This window comes from Antedon bifida, chromosome 4 (assembly GCF_963402885.1).
Source record: "Antedon bifida chromosome 4, ecAntBifi1.1, whole genome shotgun sequence".
NCBI classification, from domain to species: domain Eukaryota; kingdom Metazoa; phylum Echinodermata; class Crinoidea; order Comatulida; family Antedonidae; genus Antedon; species Antedon bifida.
Window position 1 is genome coordinate 19,753,301 of NC_136229.1, and position 21,036 is coordinate 19,774,336.

The 21,036-nt window shown below is 30.1% G+C and overlaps 1 pseudogene; it reads left to right on the forward strand.

The window, feature by feature from the left end:
• The first annotated feature begins 20,515 nt into the window (after positions 1 to 20,515).
• On the forward strand, positions 20,516 to 20,632 carry LOC144841632 (5S ribosomal RNA; annotated as a pseudogene).
• Positions 20,633 to 21,036: the final 404 nt, after the last annotated feature.

Below are 21,036 nucleotides of genomic sequence, written 5' to 3' on the forward strand. Positions count from 1 at the left end.
ATTATCTGCTCATTGTTTTGTTCTTCAAACTGCTGTGCTGCACTCCCATATTTTGTCAGAATCCCTTTTTTCTTTCTAATAAAAGAAGAGAAATAACAATTTATAAATTTCATCGCTCCAAATATTCATATTTTCCATCTTCAAGGTGCAATAAATTAATTAAGTTCCCTTTATGTTGTTGAATTTTTTTGTTTATATGTTTTATAGGGGAACAGGAATGATTATGATCTGTTAATTCATCAGCTTTCCGATCCAGATATAAAGGTAATTTATTTTAAATTTATTAATCACACTTTGACAGTTAGCAGTTTGTAAAGATGTTTCTTGGCGGTGGTTATGAAATTTCTTAGCCTTCAATAGAGGCTGTGTCATATGTAGGGTAGTGGTGCTTCTCTTACAAACTCATACATTTTGACACTCACTTCTTATGGCTAGAGCTCTGTCTACACTATCAAACTTTATGTGACAAAAAATGTGATGTGCCCATATATGGACATGATGATATCATTACATATTTGGGCACATCACCCTTATTTTTTGTTAAACTAGTTTGATATTGTAGACAGAGCTTTAAGATTACCAACATAACAACACCACCCAACCAAGTTACATCGCTGATTAAGGGCAATAAATCGTATGTTATAACTGTAGCTATCATTGTTTGTTTTTAGTCTGCTTCACTGTTGTCATGGTTACAGGAGCTCCGTCGAGCTGTAACTGTGATGAGCAAGGAGTTTGAGTCACTTGTTGCTATTATATTAGTAAGTATTACAAATGAATAAATACACATTTGTGTCATAATTTAAGAAAACTATAACCAATGTTTTGTCAAAATATACTTGCAATGAGTGATACTAATTTTTATGCTATGTGAAGTTGTAAACTTTCAAGTGGAATTGTAGTTTGGCTGCCAATCGGCTACCGATCCAAGGCCCTGGGTTAAAATCCTGTCAAATGTGAGAAAAAATCCTGACAAAAATAAGACATAAACTCGATGCAGTGCATCTTGTGTATGTTAGTCTTGTGAAAAACATTGCCACCTTTAATAATGACCGTGAATAAACTTGCATGCTATAATTGGTAATCTGTGAAGGATAACCATAAAAAATAAAAATAATATAATGATTAAAGATGTATTGTCCCCCCTGAAAAAATAATTTTAACGCATTTTTTGTTGAATATGCCATTTTAATAGTATTTAGTAGTATTTAGTAGTTTTAATAATAGTTATCCACTTTGACCAAAAATAGGAAGGAAAGAAAATGTATTTAAATGTAAAAACTGTAATTTAAAGCAAAAAATTGTCAAATTTGCTGCCAGCCAATGGGTTTTTGGTTGAATTTAACCATTTATGTTGTATAATAAAGTGAAATTATAGATGAAAACATTTTTTTCTGTTTTTTTTTCTACGGAAGTGATTAACTTTATATTAAAACTACAAAATAGCATATTCAAACTCGCAATTTAATCTTCATTTTTCATGTTTTTGGGGGACAATACATCTTTAATAAAAAGTTTGATTTTCTTATAGAGAGTTCGATGGGAAAAACATGACAATGAAGCTGTAGACGAGTACCGTGCTTTTCTAGTAGATCTAGTTTCGGCACAAACTGTTTACTTACGATCTGTATTAAAAATGCTGCTAAGGAAATTTTTAATAAGTAAGTTAATAATTATATAATAAGTTATATTGGACCAAAAGTGTATTTCAAAAGTGAGTTTTAAGCAGAGACTTAAATTGCATTAAGGACGTACACTGACGGATTTGATTGTCTTTAAAACATTCTGTCAGTTGGTTGCTGAAGTTAAAGCAAAAAAAATAACTTATAAGTCATCAACAATATTTTGTGTTCTCATCAGTCCTCCTGAAGAAACACTTGGTACCTCTATTGGGATGCTTTGCATACAGCCGTGCCGCTTAAAACCTTATCCACAAGGCTCTCAAATCTGTATAACGATCAGGAGATCATGTTTTTTTTTAATCAATGTCAAAACAAAATTATCATCAGTCAAGGAAAATGTAATGGGTGACCTCAATAATGTGGAGAACACTATATTGCATTTGTATTTTGAATAATTATTGATAAATTTGATGTTGGACTAAACATTTAGGAGAATTTAAATTACATGATGAGGCTAGCTTTTTGTGGGTCCTGCCTAATCTGAAGTTGTATCCTTCCATTGTTGATAACATCATTGACCTTCGACATTCAAGTGATCCTTTGGTGGACTACTAGTAAGTAGTGGGTACATAGCAACCGAGCAGTTATTAATCGACTAATTTATCTTTATATTCGATTAATGTACAAACCTGTTTGACATCTTAATCGAACTTGCATGCTGAAAAATTAAGATTAATTTCTAAATGAATGTTTGTTGGATAAATGATACATTTACAACCAATTAGCTCTACAAATAAACAAGCTAGAATTGTTTTCATTGACGTCAATTACAAAAAACTCTACCATTTTAAAGTTACATTTATGATGAATAACTATGGTAACCAAGGTGAATTGTTTGAGTTTTAAATCCGTTTTTCTTTTTTTGGTTTATACAAAAGCAATAAATTGTTACTGTTTTAAATTAATCATAAAAATTTATTAAATTAGTAACATAATAACATATTGCAATCTGTTTTATCTTCTGAATTATTACATTTTACAAAAAAACTAAATTAAACTTTTAGGGACTTTAAAGCTCAGGTACAGGCATGAATTTTAAATATAATATTTGGTTAATTGTACATAAATCAAATATTTGTAACAGAAATCAAGACGAAAAAACTTGAATTTCCCGTAATATGGTCAAATACAACATTTGGCAAAATTCTTCCATAAAAACCAGGAAGACTTTTTTTCAGTAGTTAGGTAGTTAACCTAATGTAATAACATGTCTGGTGACTCCCTAGATGGTGAAAAAAGATGGTGGATATACGGTGGATAATTTTTGCTATAGCATGAAAATAAAAATCTGAAGTTGAATAAAAATATCAGAAATGTAATATTCAAGTTATATTACCTATATTTATTCAGCTGATAATATTTTTTACCACACCGTTTATTTTTCATAGCTTTTTAAAATGCCTCTCTATTTACAAAATGTGTGTACAAAAGAATAGAGATTTTACTATGTAATTTGAACTATCCCCCCACTGATAAGAAAGTGCTTATTTTCAACAAGCTCGTGTAACACAAATAAAATCTGAAAAATTATGAAACATAGGGGAAACTATAGATCGAAATTATTGGAATGTATGATCAATAGAAATTTTTTGCCCGCACCTGGCCTTTAAAGGACCTCATTGGAAACAAGTCCGTAGAGGACTTTTATGAGTTATCCTTGGCATCCTTCTTGCTTTTTCCATGGTTTTTTATATATGCTATTTTTAATTGTATGTCTGTGATTTTTTATGTACGGATGCCGAAATAAATCAAATCAAATAAAAATCAGGATTGTTATATACAATGGTTGTTAGAATTAGAACTAGTGAATGTTGTCTATTTCACTGTATACCTTTATTTAAATATTTATTAAACCTAATAATTATATTATTATTATTATTATTGTTTCCATGCGAGTTGTTTTTTTATATTAAATCAATTTCACTTCATAAACTTTCTAATAAAAGCTAAGTTGATTATTAATGGTCAGTATTATATATTAAAGGTTACCAAATATGGTAATGATAACCTTAATATTTTAAGATAATAACTGTGTAGGATAGGACAGACAGTTATGGTGATGATAACATACATATAATAGTTGATTACTTAAAAGATAAATTATTCTATGATCTGAGCCAGTGCAGGAAATATTCAATTTATTATCTAATCTACTGGTGAATATCTAATCTACTGGTGAATATTTAGTGAAATAAAGTAATGAAAGCACTCAGAAACTGAGTAAAGTACTTGGCAAAATATTGCCAAAGAGGGTGCGTGTTGATACTTTGGCCTATGTTAAAAAGAATACAAATTTTTCTTTTTTTAATTTGTGAAGACATTAATGTACCAATTTTCTTGAATTTCAATAGGCATGTTAGTATATACTTCATTCAATTCAGAATAACTTGAAAATTGTAGGTTCTATCATACTAACAAACAAACAAAGCAAGTACTATACATAATTCTATTTTGCCAAAGTAATAACAAGAAATGCTAACTATAGTGTGAATATTCTCTTAAAGCAATTTACTAAAGTGCTACACATTAATTATGAAAATTGGATGTTCCAGTAAACCATACTTTGTGGCCTGTTGAGAAATTTCATACAGTAGTATTATCTTTTCTTGCATATATTAATATTATAAGTAGTGCTGCACATATTTATATTGGCATTTTATTTAACCCTTTTCTTCTTTATCATACTTGGTGACTATTACAAACACACAAAACAATTAAATAAGATATTTAAAGATGTATTGTTTCCCCAAAAAATAAAGATTGAATAGGCCATTTTGCAGTTTTAATAAAGTTAATAGCTTCCATAAAAAAAAAATTAATGTTTTCACTTAAAAATACAAAAAAAAAGTAAAAGTGAATAACTACTATGTGACATTAAAATGGCATATTCAACAAAAACAATTTTCAAAAATTATTATTCAGGGAACAATATATCTTATCATTTAAAAATGCTATTTAGGAATTTACAAATTATTTTTATGGGACTTTTATATTTCAATAAAAAAAATTGAATAAAAACATTATAAATTTCTAAAAAAATACTATACAGTACATGCCATAGTTGGTATGTAAAACTTTGTTGGATTAATCCTTGCTATATAAAGTTTTTAATTGTGCTACATTTTAAATCTGTTTTTTTTTTTCGGTGTAAATTATTATATATTTATTTAGCTCAAGGGTCAAATCAAATTAAACATAGACTTACTGTTTATAGATTCAGAAATAAAATTTATGATGCCAAATTTGATGGTGTTGCATAGACAAATTAATGCATAATTAATATCTCCCCAAAAATGTATACAGACATGGTAGTTAATTTTCCATAATTTATGCGAACGTTTGATTTCTATCATTTTTAAACAAATATCTTTTTTGGAGAATAATAGATTGACCATTAGATGTTGTGTGATATACAATTTGTATGTCTGCCTAATTGTGTTACATAACTTTACGTAATTTGAACTAAGAGAAATAATTAATTAAAATTAATCGATAGCGCAAACGTGCTGTTAACAGTGTGTTTAAATAAGATAGGACATTCGGTCCAGCTTTTCATTACACACTTCTTAGGCCCTATTTCATTCATTCATCAACATTTTTATTCCAAGATAACAAAAATAAAACATACAAATACAATATTGTAAGCATGCTAATGGAATGGGATACAAAATAGGCTCTTTAAACAAAATTGAACAAACAGTACAAATAACAAAAATGTAATTTTTTTAACTTAAATATTTCTAATATTAATAATAAATTTTCAAGAATGAGTTGTTTAAAACTAAATAGACTTAATTTCAAGTTATAGAATCTGCTGTTGCCATTATTAAGTATTATTTGGGAAACAAAGGTGTCTTTGGTGAATGGCAGATATAATTAAATAATAATCAATATTTATTCTTTGCCGGTGACTTACATATTTCCCCATACTATAATGTCATATCTCAGTTTTTTTTATAATGAATAGCAGACATTTTTTCATAGTTTCCTGTTTATTGTGAGAATATGAAATTATTTATTACTGAATTGAAAGGTAGTAATGAAATGAAAATGAGCAATATATAGTAGGTTAGGTTCTAGGTTTCTATCAAAATGTGAAATACTTTTTATTTACATTGAAAATTTACATAAATTTATAATATTTATAATATTTATATTTATTTATAATACACTACTAGTAACTATATCTCGAACACTTTCCTTAAAGGGGATACCACTATTAACGGAAAACTTGGTAAAAAGGGCCTTTTTTTTAAATAATTAAGTAGATCACTGACCTCGTCCCTGATGTATATTCCCACATATCATTTGAGTAGCATATTTTTTACCATCTTATTGTCTTTTCTCAAAGAAGATTTTAATAACAAATCCAATACTACAGTATACTTTATTGTTTATGTAATACGAGACATGTTTATTGATCTATTGTAAACAAATTTAACATTTTTTACTAGTCCATGTCGTTTATTCAGGTTTCTTGTGCTTCTCAATCTAATTATAGGACAGGACACAGTTATAGTTATAAATATAGTATGATAATTAATTAAAATCATATGCAATTTGATTCGATTGAATTTTATTTATAGTTGTATAAGAATAGTAACAATGCGTAATGATATTTTAATGATACATAATTTTCCTACACAATTTCATACTTTACAAATACCAGTCTACAGTAAGTGACTATAATTTATTTAATAAATTATCATTTAATGTAACTGGTAATTGCTACTGTCTGACCAACTAATGGATTGAATAACTGAATGAAAATGTACGTGTTCAAAGGACAGCAAACAGCCATAAATTTTAGTTAAGATCATGGCACTGCTGACCCTTGTAGTCTTTCTTTAGCAGTCCCAGACAAATTCATCTTTGTATATTTTACATTATTGTTTGTTGGTCAAATAAATGAAATGAAATAACATGGGCTTTAGTTTTAGGTTTTCACAATGTAGATCTAGAAAAACTAGTTCACACAAGCTAAAACAAAATGTGTCAACTGAATCAGCCATTTGAGAAGAATCAAAGAAGACGTAGGGTCTGTTTCTACTGAATAGCACCGAATAAACAGTTTATTTCAAACTAGGTTTATAGTATAAAACATGTCGGCTAAATGGCGTTCTAACACTGAATGGGTGTTTTTACCCGTTATTTTCAGGCTGCCATTTAACTGGTTATTGAAAATTTGTCCTGTTTCTGCTGCCAAGAAGTTGTTATTAGAAGGTGTTATTTTAAAGCAGTTATTTTTTTGCAGCAGAAATAGTACCTTGTTCTACCTCTAGAACTGTGTTCGAGGAGAAACTTGAACCTTTGCTGATTTTATGGTTTTCAGCTCCACTGCCTTTAACCCTCAGCCAATTGACTCGACTGAAGAGTGGTGAGCTTTCATCTGACTTTTAGCTTAAAATGTCATTTTTTTAAATAAATATAATTTAAAATCATTCATCATCATCATCATCAACAAATATCACCTTCAGCTCTGTTTTTCAAAATGCCTTTGTTCTTAATGAAATCCAATTTAGGTCACATTTCCTTGCCAGTCATTAATCTTGACCTAGATAATAAAATATATTGAAGACTAATGAAGATAAATCTTTTATAGAAATTACTCACACCTTATCTCAATAGTGCAACTCAAAATTTAAATTACAGTATAAATGTTTAAATTTTTTTTTTTCAATTGTTGTTGCCCTACAATACAAAACTTTTACCTATTAAAAGTTCAAATTACTAATTATGATTTAAAAACTGGGTATTAAAATATGATGCCTCTGTAAATTTTAGTACATTTTTTCTTATTTTTTAAATGGGTATTCATACAAAAGTTTTTGGATATACTGTAAACATGGTTATTGAACTTTTTTGGCTAGTATTTGGCTTTCTGAGCAATTTAGGTCATTTAAAATGGTTAATAAGTGTGGTCAATTTTCAATTACATATTAAGAATTTGATGTGAGACTAAATATCCTGTACTGAACCCTCTTCTCTCTCTCCCCTCATGTTTTTTGCACATTTTGTCCCATTCAATTTAATTCAAGTATTATGGAATTTTAAATATAAGGTAGACATTTAGGATAAGAAGAACTTTAATATATTTTTTAAACACATCCAACTAAAATATCATGAAACTAGAGGGTACTCCGAGAGTACAAACCTCCGCCTACTGTAAAATTCCCTTACATAAAATGTCCCCGGAAAAGTGTAAATAGGCTAACTGCATACTACAAAGTTATGGATGAGAGTTTGGTGTAATGGTTATGTATCCAGCCTCTCACAGTTGAGATCACTGGTTCAAGTCCCGCTGAGGTTTTTTTAAATATTATTTTGTTTTTTTTAATTTGTTTTTTTTTACCTTTGACCCTGACCCTTCAAAATGTAACCACAATTACATGATGAGTCATTGGTTTTTGTGGCTAAGTTTGGTGAGAATCGGATAAAAACTGTGGTCTCTAGGCAGTAAAATAGTTTTTTGTTAGTTGTGACCTTGACCTATGACCTTTTCCCTTCAAATTCGAACTCGTCTGAGCTTTTGGGGTATAGATCATTGTGGCCAAATTTGGTGAGAATCGGATAAAAACTGTGCCCTCCAGGCTGTTCACAGACAGACACACGGACACACACACAAACATACAGGGGTGAAAATATAACCTCCTTGTCGGAGGTAATAAATCTTTCTTAAGCTCTGTTTGACAACAAAAGTTTGATGTGCCCAAACATGGTAGTGATATGCTCAAATATGTCCATATATGGGCACATCACATTTTGTTGTCACATCAAGTTTGTTAGTTTCAAATGTCAATTATGTGTAGTTATACCATGAAATAAATCTTAATTTTTAAAATATTTACACATTGTGTTATTTAAAGAGACATAGTTTATTTAGTTAAACCAATAATACATTCATACTAATACATCAATTAAGTTTGACGGGTATAATCATTTCTTTCATCTTTACCCTTTACACATTTATTCAGCATTATTGATGGGTGGCTTACATTTTCTTCTCGTTATAAATGAATATATTATAACTTGAATATAAATTCACAGGCATTGAGTAACTCTAAACTGCTCATTTAGATTCAATCAAAGTAAGATTTACTTCTCTTTTAAGTTCATAATAATAAATTAACAATAATTTGATTAAACTAAGATGGACAAAATTCCTAAAATAACAAAGCTTGTGTGAGGCAGCCCATTAAATTAAAGAAAAAAAAGAAAACAGGACAACACGGGAACCAGAAACAGAAACTGTAATGAAGACTTAGAGGATTAATTAAATAGTTATGATGAGAAAATCTATGTGAGAATGTCAAAATCCATTCCCAGCCAAGATTCGACCCCAGAATCTGCGCGATATTTTAATATATCTATGCATTTTTATTTTGAAACAGGTCCTGAACCAAAAGATGAAAACGAAGAAGATAAAAAAAAAAGAAAAGAAAATGAAACAACTTGTTTTCGTCATGTACATACATCACTTCAAATGATTATTAAGATTGTGCCAATGTAAGTACATAGTGTATTTTTATTTATTAATTTTTATTTCATGTGCATCCAACAGCGAGTAAGGCTCGCCAATTACAGGAAAGATAAACTATTTTATAATGTATCATGCTTATAAGGTGGGAAGGTGTTTTTAATCATTTATTTTATTTTATTTCATACACATCCAACAGCGAGCACAAACTCGCCAATTACAGGGTGGATAAACTATTTTATAATTTATCGTGCTTTAGTCTCATTTGAGGCTTTGGGAGTGGAGTTGTGAGTTACAACCCTGTCACTAGGTCAGGATTGAACCTTTGGATTGGAAGGCAAACATGTTAACCACCAAGCTACAGCTCCACTAAAAGTACATAGTTTCTATGTTACTTTTTATATTTATTGAATTTACATCTGAAAGCAAAATCTGTATTGGATAAACAGTAAATTGGTACATTTGCGCTGAATTTAGTGGAGGAAACAAAATACCTGGAAATATACTCGGTAATCGAAAGGTTTGAACCAAAATAAACAGAAACTGAAAACAGAACTTTGTCATACTTATTCATCCAATTTTCTAAATAAAAGATAATAATTATTTAAATAAGCCATGTTTTTTCATGATGATCTTATTTGCCCAATACCATTCTGTTTATTTTATGTTTTCATAGGGCTCCACAGTTTCTGATGCCTGTAATATCCGACTGTTTTCCATTCATGAGAAAAGATGTTTATATTCAGGTAAACTAATTTAAAGACCCATTCCCTACAATTTGTGGCGTTTTGTAAAAATAATGCATATATATTACTTTAAAAACATTAAACCAGGTCATTCCTTGTCTTAAATGTACGTTTTATGGTAAATTATGATAAAAAGAGAGAAACAATGCATTACCTAAGTAGTAGTAAAAATGGGGACTTTAAATCATTATTATAACATTAACAATCATCTTCTCTTTCTTTCTCACCTTCCAGCCTACATACATAGTTGCTCTATCATGTTTTGTAATTTACAAACTTAAGATGATTACCTATAGGCAAAAATTAACTTTGCATATAACTGAAATAAATGGCAAACATCAATCAATCGATCAATCAATAATAATAAGATTTTTTTTAAGATTTCGTGTTTAGAATACCTGGATAAACCAACAATAGCCCTATTCATCAATATCATTCTTTATCATCTTTTCATTATATTTTTCATTCATATTTTTTTATATATTTTTATTTTTGATACAATATTATATGTATTCATCTTTTCCATTGATTGTAGACGTCTAATGAAACATTGTATTTATGCAGTATTTTATTATTCAACTTTTTTTTTTTCAATAATAGTCGGTATAATTCAATTAATAGTCAGTATTTTTTTTTTATCAGTACTGTAAATAATCACTGTATATATTTTATAATTAATATTTTTTTGTAAAAATGACTGCACTACACACGTTATTATGGTTATTATTATGAATTTACAATTGATTGAATAAAGTTCACAAGAAACAAACAATTATCATTTCATTCTCCTACAACAAAGCATTATGAACATTTATTAATGTATAAACCGACTGTTTACTTTTTGTGGAACATTTATGCATTTCAATGAAATTTTCAAAAAGTTCCTACCCAAAAATCATTGGTAATTATTCCAAGATGTTCCACAAAATATTCACTCGCTCTTATTTTCAAGGAATTTCAAACTAGTAGTAGGAGTTTAATTATTTTATTTTAGCTATTAACCTTCTCAAATGCAAATAATATACTAATACTTTTTTATGGATTATAACGTTTCGTTTTTGAATAAGCTAATTTAAAAGTACTTACTGAGAATGTTTGATCTATATCAGAGATCTTTATCATCCATAAAAATTAGAAGCTAAATGAAATTCTTAGAAAATATAACTTTTATCTTATTAGTATTTTGAAGCACCATTGTAAATTATACTAACACATAGCATAAGCATGATGATTTTAGTAAAGCTCATAAATCAAAACTGACATTAAATAACTGTATTGTTGTTTCTGTAAAAGAAATCTATAGTTATTTGGTGATTAGGGCCCAGAAGGTGTATACTCAAGCGGCATACAGTAATTGAAAATTTATTTATTACTGTATTATAAGTAGAATTTTAAATGTGAGAACAAAAATGAAACCATTTATTTGGTAATACTTAGTTAAATATATTTTCATTATTTCACTAAAAACCTATCTTTTAGTCTCTTGTAATTTTAATTAATGTATTTGCACTTAATGTGTCAGTCGTCTTTTAAGCCAATTTACGAGTGGTATCAGTAAGCAGTAAACGGTAAGGTAAAAATATAAAATATATGTTATTTCTTACGGTCATTTACACAAAACGTAGAGCAGATGGGCGGTAGAGCATAAACCCACTCAGAATAGATACAGATTCTACATGGGACAAGCTACACACTTTTCCGCTTACCGTTACCGCCTGTGTAAATTGGCCTTTTGTAATGACAACTGCCTAACTGTATTTAAAAAGAAAAAACATTTCTCGAAGATAACACTCAAACCAAAGTATCATCTTATTTTAGTATAAAAGAATTGATGATACAGTCTGAAGCCATTCTCAATCCAATCCCCTCACCCTGATGGACACTGATCATCACTGATGGCCATTCTCTATCTCCCCCCATCCCAACTGTCCTTAGCCAACACTGAATCACTAATAGCCATTCTTCACCCCTCCCAAATCAACACACCCCCCCCCCCCCTTTTTTCATCCGCTGTCACTGAATCAGATTATGATCCCGTACCGTAAGACAATACTAGTAATTATTTATTACCTTAGAAATTTGCGTCAATCCATCCGTTTCAACTTCTGTTTTCATTCATTAAGAAGATTATAATCTCATGTTAACCGCGTCATTTATAGTAACGAAATTATTGAATCCACCAACCAACTTTAATGTCCAATCTATAGCTTTCCCTACAACAATGGACTAATCTATTATTCTTGGAGGGTTTATCAAAATATATTTGTAGTTTATTTTTCTAATTCGTTGTAATGTTTTATATGTAAATTCATAACAGGTTTTTGTATGGAGAATTTTTACTATTTTGTATTTTGACGTATTGTATTTGATTTGGAATAAATATTTCTTATTCCAACCATAAAATTTGATTTAAATTGTATCATATTTCATATTGATGTAATCGATCATTGTCCATAGTTTCTGTATACACTATTTCATACACTGGTTTATACACATTCTACCATCTGACAATCATACATAATCTGGTAGTTTTTTATTTGATTATATTTCAATAATATAATTGGTTTATGAAATTTTAAATGGGGAGAGAAATAAATGTTACTTTGATTTTTTGATTTGATTTTGGATGATCTAATATAATGTACTTTATTTATTCACTAAAAACAAAAACAAGACACATTCATGACATGAAAATAAAATGGTTCAATCAACACCAAGATTTATGGAAAATGCAAACATTCAGTGACTAATAGTTACCTAGAAAGAACAAAACTTTGTAAAATTATTTCTTTCAACCACAAAATCAGAGGTTCGAATCATAATAAATTTCAATGTATAATTGGTCATTGATCAACATTAGATTCATACTATGTGTTATAAAGTTACACTAAAATGGTTTATACATTCTATAGTATGCAAATAATTTGCGTAGTACAAGAATCCAAGGTTGAAATCATGTGCAATCGATTATTCTTCATTAAACTTATCTAATATATTTCATAGTTTATGCAATTATAATTTCTTATATTTTATGTTATAATATTTGATTTATATATGTTTTAATTTTTTATCCTTAGCATTTGATTGGTTGATTTCAAATTATGTGTCAATTGAACTCGCAACCATTTGTAAAACAATGATTCAACAAGTTTTAAAATATACATAGATTAAAAAATGGAATAAAAGCCTTTTCCAATGTGTCAAATTATAAAGCTAAAAGATTAATGATTTTATTTTCTACACATCCAACAGCGAGCACAAACTCGCCACTACAGGGTGGATAAACTATTTATAATTTATAATTTATCGTACTTATACCCCAAGTCTCATTTGAGGCTTAGGGAGTGGAGTTGAAAGAGTTGTGAGTTACAACCTTGGCACTAGGGTCAGGATTGAACACCAGACCTTGGGATTGGAAGGCAAGCATGTTAACCACCAAGCTACAGCTCCACTAATAATAAATAAATACTAATAAAAGATAAAAGAGCTTAAACATTGGAAGAAGAAAGACCTGACTAAAAATGGAGTTGGAGAGAATTTCAAAAGCCCCACTGAAAAAAACATACCCAAAGGGCAAGTAAAAAGTATATCCAGGAGGCTAAACAAAAATAGGTACTAATATAGATTTTACATTATATTTAATAGATAATATAGATAATTATGTTTGGTTTTTACAGGAATGTTTTGTGAAGAATCTACTAATTATTACGCAGTATGTACCTAGGTTGAGGCAGAAGATTCTTGAGCTGATCATAGAGAAGATGATACTAATAGATGTAAGTTATTGTTAATTTAGACACTTCTTTTGTGACACTATTGGTGCACCCCAGCTGATTATAAAAATTGCATACAATTTATAAAAAAAGTTATGTGTTGTATTTATTTATCCATAAAAACCAGAGCACCTCGGTGTACATCATCCTTCTGTTTGGCTGTTCGGTAAAATGTATTGGCCATAGATCTAGAAATTGTGGTAAGAAAAAGGATAAAAGAAAATCAATATTAAATAATAAATCTAATTTTTTATAATACATAGGCCTAAAAAATTTACTAAATTATGCGTTGAATAAAACAAATTCTGATTTTAGGTGGTAGGGTGGAGTTTATGGAGGATACCCCTTTTTAAATCTTCCATTATCAATTTTTCTTTAGGTTCATGTTCCAAGAACTGTCATAGAAGAATCGGAGGATGCGGAGGATAGTGAGGGTGAAATGGAAGATGTTATGTTTGAAATGGTAAACACAATATTTCTGGTGACTCCATACTTATCTGTGAAATGCTCAGGAAAACAATTTATTTAATATTAGCAAAAGACAAATTTGCATCTCTAGGAAATGTAATTCTCTTTTAAACTGTAGGTTTAAATTCATTTAGCATAGAAACCTAAACTTATTTTCTTAGACCAAATATACTCTATTAGATTTATATTGCATAAGGGGAATACCCTTATATACATACATACATACATAGTTGTTTCATCGTGTTTGTAATATACAAAGTTATGATGGCTATCTATAGGCTAAAGTTAACTTTGCAAATAACTGAAATAAAAACCAAACATTTATTGATCAATCAATATTAATCTGAGTGGTTTTTTTTTTTTTCAATTTTTTTTAATTTGTGATGGTATCTAAAAATGGTGAATGTGTTGAAATAGAGTTGTAAAATAAATTGCTCTGTTTAACAATTCTATGTTGAATAAAATGTTCCTTTAATTGCTATAGCCAATGGGCTTTTATCTAGTTAATGTGAGTAAAAAAGGAATGTTTTTTTTAAATTGTTAAATGATTGCAATATTTATTCAAATAAACTACTCGCTTTAAATAAACAGCTTCCATGAAACATTGTTTGGAATAAATGCCAGTTTGAATAAATGTCCTGAGGTGTTTTCACATTCATATACATACAATAAACACATTTCTATAGTAGTAGAGTAAATATGGTATGCTTTGTTTGCTAATATGTACTTTATTAATTTTAAAAATTAGGACGGTGTTGTTGATGATACGATGGTAGAAGACCAATGCGATATACAGGAGGAGGATAATGATGAGGATGAAGTGACCGATGACGACAAGAACTGTCTACGGCCTATGAAGCACCCTTTAGCAAACACTCTTGATATTCTTATGAAGATTATATTGGAGTATATATATGATATTTGTCATCCAAATGGTAAATTTTTATTTATTTTTTTACATTATCATAATACACTGCCTTCTACACAAAAAAAGTCTAGGTCTAGGCCCATATGGTTGATATAATTGACAGTAGGTGTATTATAAAACAAACATGCTTTGTATTTGCTGAAAGGAGAGACAAATAAACATTAATTATTTGTATAATGTGTAGTCAGAAACTTTGATTACCTTTGAAGTCTCTGATACCTCAGAATAAATTGAAATGATGCTGTATGTGTGTGTACAGATCCAGTTGAGGAGTAAGTTGAAAGTATTACCGCAGGCTAGCTAACCTTATATAAGTGCTTACAAAAAAGGACACTGAACTTGTTTGACTTTTATAAAGAATTGAAAAAAAAACCAAACAAATAATTGTATATTATAAAAGTCCTTGATGAAGGCTAATTCTCTCTTACAACATGCTTTAATCTATAATACTAAAATGAAACTGTTATTAAATGTTATGATACCAATTAATATTGTAAAATTCCAATCAATTTGTTTTATTGACTGATTTATAGTGTAATTCACCTATTCAATTTTATTTTTAGCTTAACCAAATATTTTTTTATGTATATTTAGTTTGATATTGAAAATATGATGTAGCATTTCACAGTCAGATGGATGTATTTATATACTGTACTGACATTAAGACAATTTTGAATAACCTTTGTTACTGTTTCATTGTAATAAATAATATTGTATTTCTTTTTCTTTTTAAAGCTTCCATATTGCTCATTTTGGATCACATATTTAATTAATATGGTTATGTAATTTGTATGTATTAATGATTCTAATCAGGGCAGATTAAATCTAGGATCAGCTTTTTAAGGTTTTTTTTTCTTTAAATGCATGCATGAATGCATTCTATAAAAGATGATTGCCCTGTTCAGGGTAGCAAAATTGCATGATTTATGTCCGTAACACAAAACTAGCTAAATTTGTTTAGGCCTAAAGCTCTGTCTACACTATCAAACTTTATGTAACAAAAAAATATGATGTGCCCATATATGGACATGATGATGTCACATCACTACCATATTTGGGCATATCACCACCATATTTGGGCACATCACAAACTAGTTTGATAGTGTAGACGATTCTCTGACCATTCAGTAATGAGCACTTTCATTTCAATCATACAATGCTTAGCAAACTCAAAAAGAAATTAAAATACGATTGGAATTGAGTGAAATTACACTCTTCCCTGATTATACTACGTTTAGGCAATCAAGCTTAAATATGGTGGTGATATGCCTAAATATGGTAGTGATGTGACATCATCATGTCCATATATGGGCACATCACATTTTTTATATGAAACAATTTCATAATAAGTGGGCCAGTCAGAACAATAATATTTATAATTAGATTTAAAGCTGAAATCAATATAAATAATAAAAACAAATGTAATAATAAATGGTAAAAGAAACGTTAGTAAATTTAAACCCAAATTAAAGAAATAAGTAGTTTTGAATCAGTAAGAATAAACATGGACCTATAAATTATGGAATAAATATAATACAAACAATATATAATAATAACTAATATTAATAATATTTGTGGATTTAGTCTTATAATGTTCAAGTAATTATTTTCATATTCATCTTATAGAAGTAATAGACTGGTTGAGTGATGCTATAAAAAAAATAATGGCCCTTCATAAAAGCAAAACCAATGATAATTATATTTCAGTATGTTCATCAATATGCTATCAAATTTATAGTTTATTGATCAAGTATAATTGGATGCATTACTGTATGTATCAAGTGGTTTAATAATATCTAGCGATTTACTCATCCAATAGATGGGCACCAACTAATTAGTGAATTTATGATGACCTACTCTTTGTCCTAATTGTGACATCGCATAGTGGATATGCCTTAGAATTACCGAACGCAGCGGCCATTGCAAAGAAATTGGTATAAAAACACATTTTTAAAATTTTATTATTAGGATAGCTAAATAAAGGAGGTTGAAAATTGCCCCAGCTTGAACAACCCCGAAATCATTCGTGTGGTCTTAGTTAGATTTAGTTCTTTTATAATATAGATGATTTGCATTTTTTGTGTGGTATTACAGTAATTCTAAACAATTTTAAAGAATAATGTAATATAAAAAGGTAGTATAATAAGGACATTAATGAAAGTTAAAACTGCGATTACTTTATGAAATATGTCTTACAGTGAAAGCATCTAAAAATTCAGCAGAATGAAATGAAATCAGTGTTAATTGTCAAATCTCTAAATCGATTAAGGAAATTCTACATAAATTCATTGCCCATCAAACAATTGAGAATTGTTTGTTATTTTTTTTATTGACAGGTGAATTTGATATTGAAGCTACAAAAGAACTATATCGCCATCTGTTGTTGATATTTGAACATGTTGTCTTGCCAACACATGCCTGTTGCCATGTGCAGTTCTTTATGTTTTACATCTGTACATTTCGGCCGGTTAGTATTTTCTTTTGTTTATTGTGTGTCAGTTTTCTGTTACATAGCAGCATTTCGTTTTTATGACATGACTATGCAGCTGTCTAGTCAAAAAGTAGTTTTGTCAATAGCATGATAGTATTTAGATCAACGTGTTTCCTCTCTCCCACAAAAGCATTCTTATTAATACAACAAAATTCTTGATGGTGTTTTTTTTTTCAGGGATTTCTAGACCTATTTTTAGATTACCTTTGGAAGAAAATTGAAAATCCAAACACGCCCTCAATAGTCCGACAAGCTGCGGCATCGTATATAGCAAGCCTTCTATCCAGATCAAAGACTGTACCAATGAGGTAGGAATTTTTCATACAGATTCATAAAGTTGTACATGTTTGCATATGTTCGTGATGTTATCATTGAATTTCATTTTGTTTTGCAGTACCATAAAAGCTGGTTTAGATGTGCTTGTGACCTGGGTGAACCGTTACATTGACTGCCAAGATGGCAGCACAAGGTCCTATGCTGATGTCAATCTGCATGGTCCTTTCTATTCCGTTTGTCAGGTAACTTGTTTGCATTTCAGCAGTACCTAATTACCTAAACACACCATCTTTAATACAAGAGTCTGTTTTTAGGACTCACTCATCTTCTCCTCCATCTGGACACTATTGAGTAAAAAGTGCGATTTATAAAGTACTACTCCTCCCTTATTCGTTGTAGTACTGAGCTCTGGGATTTGGCATGAATATACTACAGGGACATTTCCTCAAAGCTATAGAGCCGGATTTTTTAATTTCAAACTGGATGCAGCCATCCCGGCAGCCATATCTCGAAGATGGTACCGTATAGCCGTATTTGGTAGCGAGGTTATTTACGTGTACGTAACGTTACATCCGGTCTTATGACGTCATTACAGCTTCTTTTGCTGTACCCCGAGTATCGCACATTTATAACTATCTAGCTAGATGTTGTGGTTCTCCCACTAGAAAACAATTTGTTTCACAGGTATTTTTAAATTGACTGAATAATCGGTACAGTGTGGGCTGGGCAAAATGTATTTCTACTGTCTGATGCGAAACTTTGTTATTAAATTACAGTAATATTAACGACTAGAACCTCTCCCAAAATCAGACTTTTCTTAAAGATGTATTGTCCCCCAAAAACATGAAAAATTAATTAAATCAGATTTGAATATGTTATTTTGTAGTTTTAATAAAGGTAATCACTTCCAATGAAAGAAAAACAAAAAAAAATAATGTTTTCACTTATAAGATGACAAAATAAATGGTTAAATTCAACCAAAAATTCATTGGCTGGCAGCCAATTTGACCATTTTTTTGCTTTAAATCAGGTAATCAGTTTTTTCAGGTAAATACAATTTTTTTCGATTGTTTCGACTATTGTGTTACATTAATCTGGAATATTAAACAAAAACATTTTTAAGAATTATTTTTTGAGGGGGACAATACATCTTTAAGGTCCAAAAGTTCTCTAGTTCTATTTTAGCATAAAAAATACATTTGGATTACCAGAATTTATGGAAAACCAAACTTATTAGGCCGACCCAAGTTGACAGTAACCCTCACCATAAATTTCAGGCTTGTTTTTATATTATAGGCAATATTCTACATATTTGTATTCCGTCATAAGCACATCCTGGAAAGTGAGAAGGGATTAGCGTATGCGAAAGGATTAAACTTGGAGAGAATCATCACAAGTAGACTTAATCCGCTGAAAGTCTGCTTGCCAACAGTTGTTAGTATGTTTGCTACCATCACAAGGTAATGCCTACTTCTATTACTACTACTTCTGTTCAGGGGGATTGCCACCTATCTGACATTGATTAATTTACTATAGATAATCCTTGGCCTAAATACATAAAATAAAAAAATTTACAAAAATAAAAAATATTATTATTATTTTCAGGAACTATGAAGTAGCATTTTGTTACACTGTGATTGAGCGAAACAACAGAGCCATCATTCCAGTAGTGAGTCAAACACAATGTGGATCGTCATCACAACTCACCAACATGAACCCATTGGATTCATTTTTTCCATTTGATCCATATCTCCTACACATGTGAGTTTAAACAGTAATCATTTCTAATAATACATAATAAACACATTTATGCTAATGCACAAAATTATATACTGAACTAGTGCTATTGTATTTAAGTGTTTTCTAAATTTATCTTGTTAGGTCTGGTGTACTAATAGAACCACTGTATCAAAAGTGGGAAGGACAACAAGTCAACGATGACAAAGAGCAGCTTTCTGGGGTTAGTATGACCTATTTTTATTAGTCTTACTATCATGCCCAATATATTCCCTTATAATACGGTTGGCAAATCGCTCCCTGTAATGTCATAAGGAAGGCTAACATGACATCTATTTCACTATTTTTCATTCTCTTCACATGCCCAATATGTCTTCCTGAATGCATTCCCTTGTACAGGAACATAATCTGTCCCTGTAAAGGCCAAAATTCTTCATTCTCTTCACATGCCCAATATGTCTTCCTGAATGCATTCCCTTGTACAGGAACATAATCTGTCCCTGTAAAGGCCAAAATTTACACAGACGAGCGGTAACGGTAAGCGCAAAACCGCGTAGCTTGTCCCACATAGAATCTGTAACTATCCTGTGCAGAAACTGCCTGTTTGCTCCGTGTTTTGTGTAGATGGTCGTAAGGAATAACATAGATTCCATATTTGTATTATGGTTACCATTCTTCTCTTCTGTATAAATTTGCCTTAATGAAGCTAGAACATGCGATATCACAAGCATTTTATTTTTTCTTGATATAGGAAGAGGACAATGAGGAGGAAGAAAAGGAATATTCCTTGTACACTGATAAAGAGAGCATGCTTCCTTTAGGAATCACACCAACCTCTGCTATGTGTGTGTCACCAGGATTTAGGTTTGCCTCTTTTGGGACTTGAGGCAGTTTCATTTCAATTACAGATTTGCAATTGGAATGCCACAATTGATCAGTGATCAGTAAACCACGTTGAAACACCGGTTCTCATCAGATCACCGAAGTTAAGCAACGTTGGGCCCGATTAAAGCTTGGATGGGAGACCATCTGGGAATACCGGGTGCTGTATATGGAGCTGGGGTTCCATTAGGCATTTGAAATCAGCACTGCTAACTCTTATGGCAGCCCCTGCATCTAGTATCTGCCTCAGACATATTGGCTTATGCCGCTCCTCTGGTTAAGGTGGGTTAAGGTTGGTCAATGTTGGAACCAGCCAAAGGTGCTTTAAACAGTCCTTGCTTAGTCATCATTCAGATGAATGTAAGACTATTAACATTGTCGTTTACGAAAGAAGTTGGCCATATATATATAAAATATAATATGATTATGATTATATACTGAATATATTATATGTATATAATCATACCGATTGTATATAATCAGTTACCAATAGTAATCTTGGTTTGATCTGAGAAAAGGATTACATTTTTTTAAATTCATCTGGTGCATCTGGCATTCTGTTCTATTCTATTTTCC